This window comes from Crocodylus porosus, unplaced genomic scaffold (genome assembly GCF_001723895.1).
Source record: "Crocodylus porosus isolate Cpor-Errol unplaced genomic scaffold, CroPor_comp1, whole genome shotgun sequence".
Classification (NCBI taxonomy): Eukaryota; Metazoa; Chordata; order Crocodylia; family Crocodylidae; genus Crocodylus; species Crocodylus porosus.
The window spans coordinates 41091047-41097483 of NW_017728915.1; positions in this window are offsets into that span (position 1 = coordinate 41091047).

Consider the following 6437-nt stretch of genomic DNA (forward strand, 5'->3'; position numbering starts at 1 on the left):
GCGCCCCCTGCGCCGCTGCGGCCCCCGCAGGCCCTTCTCTACCTGGCAGCCGCGCGCCCCCTCACCTCCCCGTCGCGTCCTCCCGCTCTCGGCTTTCCCAGCGCCTCGTGTGGTTCTGCTGACTACTCTCCTCTGTCGGAAAGGTTTTCCCGGCACCAGCAGGAAGCGGGCAAAGCTTTTTACAAGTTTCTCTCTAGGGGCAATAGGTATTTCTCCTCGCAAGAGTCTGTCAGGACTGGAGGGCGCCGGCCGTAGCAGGCCGGTGCGCTTGTACCGGGGCTCACGTGTGGCCTTTGCATGTCATGTCGGCATGCAGTGGTCTACAGACCGACTGCTTCTGAACAGGAGACTTCACGCATGCAGGCAAGCGCCCACGACACTTCTCAAGGGGTTGAGTGATGGGGCCCACGTCCCGCTGCGAGCAAGCTGCTTGTGTTGAGTTCCCTGGTTGTGGAGTGTGGTTGCTGTCGAGTGATCCCGGGATGGTGGTACTGTCCCCTCGAGCTTGTCTGGCTCCATGCGCTTTATAGCGACTGGCTTCCCGTTCAGGCTTCTGTTTGCTGGGAGGGCAAATGCCTCTTCGACGCTGGCAGCGAGCATGTTCTTCCCAGAGACGGGCTCCGACATGGTGGCGCTAGAGCTGCTGGTTGTAGCCGTTCTGTGATGCACAGAGCTCCTGGGGTGGGATGTGTGGGGCAGCTGTGTGGAAACGGGTCTCCCGGGGAGTGCTGGCGATCCAGATGCAGGACTTGGGAAATATGCTTCTTTGCTTACTAGCCCGACTTGGCGGTGCATCTTCCTTCGTGGTGCCCCAGGTCCCCAGCACTTGCAGCTCAAAGCAGTAGTGCAGTTACAGATTCACTTCTCTATTTAATATACTGTTGCAAAATAACTTACTTTCTTTTTGGCTGTGGTCAGTTTCACGTGTGGTTTCCCTGGCTTCAGCATCTGTTTTCTCTTGCTACTATGGAAGCTTATTTTATCTGTTTTCAGGGCCTGTTTTTTTTCCCTTAAGCACCCTGGTTCCTTTCCCTGTGTTGTGTGCACGGTCTTTCTCTCTCTCTCTTTGCCTCTCTCACATCTCATTATCTGCTTGCACCTACTCTCTGTGGGGGATTGACTTTACCAGACACCTGAGAGTTCAACTGAGGTGAGAAGTTTTGCTCTCCTGAGTGTGAGCAACATGGACCCCCTCTGCTTTGCCTTTAGGCTGGGAGTTCACCTTCACCAGGGGTTCACCTTCCTACATGGATCTCACTTGTATATTCCTCCTGCTAGGTATCTGGTAAGTTTGAGACCTCATCCTAGGATTGTACAAGGGAGAAAATGAGCTGGTGGCTGCTGTGGGAATGACTTCTCTGCTAGCCTGTCCTTGTTCTAAACCCCTCTTGGTTTGTGGGGTTTTCTGCTTCAGTGAACAAAGCCAGTGCTGCCTTTCTGCCTACACCAGCCAAACAGCAAGAGAAGGCCATCTGATTCTGGAGAACGCCCTGTGTAGGGTTCTGCATAACATCACAGACAACTGGGGAGGCTGGGAACTTTTCACACGACTCTTTGGCAAAGCTCGGGAGAGCAGCAGTGGCCCTAGACTTGGCAGCAGACTTAGGCAGGTGCTGCACTGATTCTTCATGTTTTAGATTTGGAAAGTCACTCTGGACCTTAACACATTTTTGGCACTTAACAAGGGTTACGTTCCCTTTGAGAGTGGCTGTTTAAGTCCTCTGTGAGATTTTGGCGATTTCCCTAGCCTGAAACAGGCCTTTGGTTTCTTAGTGTGCTAGGAATAGGCAAATTTGTTTGGAGTGGCCTATTTTGGATCTTTTTCTGATGCTTTCTAGGGCAAAGTGTCTGCTCTACTGTTGTGCTGGCAGCTACATTACTGGATTAGAATTCTTGGTGCTGATAATTACAGGACATGTAGCAAATCAAGCTGAGGCTGGCAAGTGGTGAAGAGTCATTGTCACTTGATGAATGTGCCAGACAGCTGTGCTTGAGTTGCTTGTAGGCCCTTACTTGTGTTACAGATGGCAGTAATTGGCTCCATGCTTGTAGTTTGGCAGAGGCCACAGGTTGAATGGACCGGGGAAGTTGAAGGCTGCACTAAAGGTCATGCTTCCTGGGCTTTCGCTGAGGTCACCTGACACCATGGGAAAGCATGCAGTGATGCTGCCTAAGCAGTGCACCGTAAGCCCTGGGGTTTCTGTCTGGCCTTGAAAAAGGGTTCTTCTCTGCTGGGCTAGGGGAGCAGCCCAGAGGTTCTGGGGTCTTCTCTGGTGCTGAAAAGATGTGTCTGCATCTGGGCAACTGGGAAACCAGAGTTGAGTGTTGATCATATTAGCAGGAACAGAGGAGAACAGTAAAGGGGCATCATGGTTGTGGTGACTGAAGTGTGGGTTCTCTGGCATTGTAATCCTGCCCTTCTCACTGACTTATGGTGTAGGCTTGGTGATCTCCCTCCCTGCTCCATTGCTTAGCTTCTAAAGGGGTAATATTTACTTGTCTGCATCAGGACAAGTTGGCCGAACACTTGAACCTTATGCAAAATAAAGGTCATAGAGAACAATATTGGTTCCCCCCCCTCCTCCACTTTTGGACTACCTGGAATTATGTTTTACCTTCAGAAGACTCTTGCCACTTCACTTTGTTTTAATGCTGCTGGAGAAGAGTGCTGCTTCCTTTGTGAGGGTGTTAAAGGCCTGGCTTGCACGAATGCTGTCTTGATATTTAAACTCTCTTCCTGTCTGATGCCTTTGTGTAACCCAAAGCAGCGTTGACCCTTTTTATTTCTGTATTGCATTTCAAACTCCTGTTTCTTTTCTATCTCTCTGGTCTCTTGCTGTTACCACTTCACTATTCAATTTAAATATTTTTTTATATTTCCCAAGGGAGACTAGCTCCTCTATTTTCAGGTTGAATTTCATGCTGTTGTTTGTGATAACTTTTCTTACTTCTCAGTCCCTTCTTATTTCATTTGCCATTCTGCATGGCCTTCCACCTCTGTTTGTGGTTTACCCTTTGGGGATGAATGTTATGGAAAATGAAGTGAAATGATTTGTGTCTGAAGTGCTTCAGTGGGCTGTTCTCGGGACCTGATATGCTACAGTTCACAATTATGTTCTTGCCCTGTCTGCTGTTGAAGCCCATTTGAATTTTTCAGGAGCATTTAGGAAGAAACTGTCTGTGTTCCCTTACTTCAGTCTAGTTGTATTCCACCCGGACCTTTCCTATAACCCACAAAGCGCTTGATCCTCTGGCATTGAAGCAAGTTGGGGAGTTCTGGCATTGGCTCTGGCCTGGTTCTTCTTGGTGTGAGGCGTGCAGTGTGTTGTATGTAAATCTGAGTGGGGTGATTTACATCACTTGACTTTTAAAATTCATCACTGATTTAAATCACAGTGAGGGAATTGATCTTTAGATAGATTTTAGATTTAAAAAAAACAATAATGGACTAAATCATAGAGGCTTTCTTCAGGAGATGCCTGTACTAATAGAGTAATGTGCTTGAATCTGACCAAATTGTTATATGCAAAGAACAAAACCAAAAAAAACCCCAACCTCTGCCCCTCTCCAAAAGCCCTAAAAACTAAGCCCCAATCCTCTAAACACTTAAACTGATATGTAGCTTTATATCTATTAACAAGTCCACTGACTTCAGTGTGACTGATCATGTTCTTAGTGTTTGCAACATTACTGTAACTTTTATTAAAGACTTTTCGGTGACAAAACCTCTGCCCCTTCCAAACAGTTAAGTTGTGTACAGTTTCCTTAAGTTATTGTGAACTTTTTGTATATACATAGCTTAAAATTTCTCAAAACACCAGAGTGAGATTTTTCAAAATTTCGTGAATGATTTAGAAGCATGAGTTCTTTTGTCTTCAGATTGCAACCCTTGCTAGCAGAGTTGCTTGATTTGGTGCTTTTCATTGTTCCTGATTTGTGGAGGTTTGGTGCGATTGGAACCTGGTCTTAGTTGCACATATAACACAAACTGTTTGTTTATCAGTTTGTAATTGAGCCTTTGATCAAGTTTCAGGAAGAATGCTAAGAAAAGCCTGCACTTTGTTCTTTTCAATAAGATTTCTCACTAGAAAAAAATCTCTAAAATGTGAAATCTTGCTAATTGCTAGCTGCAGAAGAAAGTATTGACTTCTGCAGCGTATGGCTAGAAAAGGAATGAAGTAAAGACCTAGAACATGATTTAAAAATGAATGGAAAAAATAATAATTTTATCCTCCTCATCTGTCAACTTGTTGTTTCACTTGGGAGTATTGTGATAAAGGTGGGTTTTAAGAGAGAGATTTTGAATGAGAAAGGGCCAGTGCCTTGATATGTCAGTATCTGTGTCTAGGTACTGGTGGGAAAAGCAGAGGAACAGAACCCTGAGGCTGCCTCCCTTCGTACAGGGGACGGGGCAGAAAGCAGTCAGAAGGGCTGAGACCATAATGGTGACGGGCACTGGATTCTCATTGGAATTCATTCATTTCTGTAAATCCAGTCCTATGAGACAAGGTTGGGTACACAGGTAGAGCCTTGAAGAGGAGCAGAATGTGTACTGTAGTGTGGAAGATCATTCTCCGAGTTGTGCTTTAGCCACAAGTGAGCCAGATGCTTTTCAAGCAACAAGGAGGAGACTGTGTGTCTGGGCAGGAGCTTATAGGCTATGGAGAGGAAGCAGTGGAAGGGGTGCCTACATCAGGAAGTGGCTGGCAGCTCTTGAATCGCCCAGGTTTGATCCCTCCTCCTGACGCGTAGTAGCAAGTAACACGTACTCACTCTGGGAAAGTGCATTGTGCTGGAAAATATGTGGCCAGCCCTGACAGATAAGAGCCAATCTTTAGAGTGGAGGACAGCTGCATTTATAAAGTGGACATTTTGGGGTTCACCACAGCCAGGCAGCATGTTTTCAGACACAATAGTTTGTGCTTTGTTGAGTTGGTTATGTTATGCTGGGTTATAAAATGCATTTTTCCCTGTATAGGGAAGTCCTTACTGTTTTGCTGTGGCAGTTTGCCATTTGATTAGCTTGTAGCCTTTGTCCAAAGTTGACGTTTCATTATTCTTCATAAACTTTTCAAGCCTTCTGCATTTGTAGAGCTCTTAACCTTGCAGGGTTTCCCCCTTCTCCTCTCCCCCCCCCGCCCCCTCAAATAATTAGGCCTGAATGTTCATATGAGCTCTTGCTCATGTTTAATCCCATTTTATTGTTGGCTGTGCTAACTTTTTTATATTTAACTCTCTGTTCTTGCCCTTACCAGTAGCTACCCTTAGTAATGCACGTATCTCCAATTCCGTCCCTTGGAGAGCAGTCCTTGTGGTTAAATGTTAAAGCCTGGGGGACTGTGGTACATGTTTCCCTCGCTTTATGCTGTACGTGTGTTCCTGGAAAATGGCGTGTAATTTGCATAAAGGGAACCCACTTTACAATGTAACAAAGAGGGATATGTTCCAAGACTTCCCTTGTACAGATCCCCAGACCAATTTCTACCACTTTTGCAAGACAGTTTTGGTATTCACCAACAGCAGACACACAAGCACAGGGCACTATTATAATGGGAACTACAGAAACATGCATCACAGCCAACAAGCGAGGAGCACAGATCCACACAGGAGACTATATTTTGGCATGCGTCACTCCCACAGTGCATCACACAAAGCAGCTGACTGCAGGTTTCCACCATATTGATTGCATAAGAGTGAATTTACCTCACATACAATAAGTAAGAGTGAATTCACACACACAGAACCTGCATAAAGTGGGGGAAACCTGTATTAGAGGCATTATTCTAACTTTCACGGAAACTCCAAAGCAAACGAAGTACTGCCCTGCCCTGCTTTCATCTTATGCTGGCTACCCCTTGGCCAGAAGAAATGAGGAATGTTTGTCAAATGATCTTGGTTCTCTTCTGGGGCTGGCTGCGCTGCCCCCCTGCAGTCCCTTGTGCCACTGGCTGCTGTTGCAGGGTTTTTAAATGCTGGTTCTGTGGTGCTGTGTAAGATGAAGTGCCCTCTCTCTTGCATCGTAAAGAGAGAATGGGGGGTAGGGGCTGGAGTCCCATCCAGGGCTCCTGAAAGGGGGTGTTAGCGATGCAGACAGCTGAGCAGGGGAAATCTTACTGTCCATGACTTTTATGGATTGGAGACAGGTGAAATAAATGAATATAGTGATGCAAGAGCAAGTCTCAAAAAGGGAATACTAAAATTTGGCTCCATGTGCCTGGAAGGAATGGAAAAGGGGTGTGGGGAGGAGCATGAGAGTTGAGGCAAGTGCAGTTTTACCCTCTCTGGTTGGCTTTCCTGTTTGAGTTGACGCTGCCACCCAGGCTGGTTTTCATGAAATATTCTGGATTGAATGAGCAGTGACGTATAGACAACTTGTCAGCTGACTTACAGGTGTCTGCCTTTCCTGTGAACCTGGTCCTTCTCTAGAAATACTCATT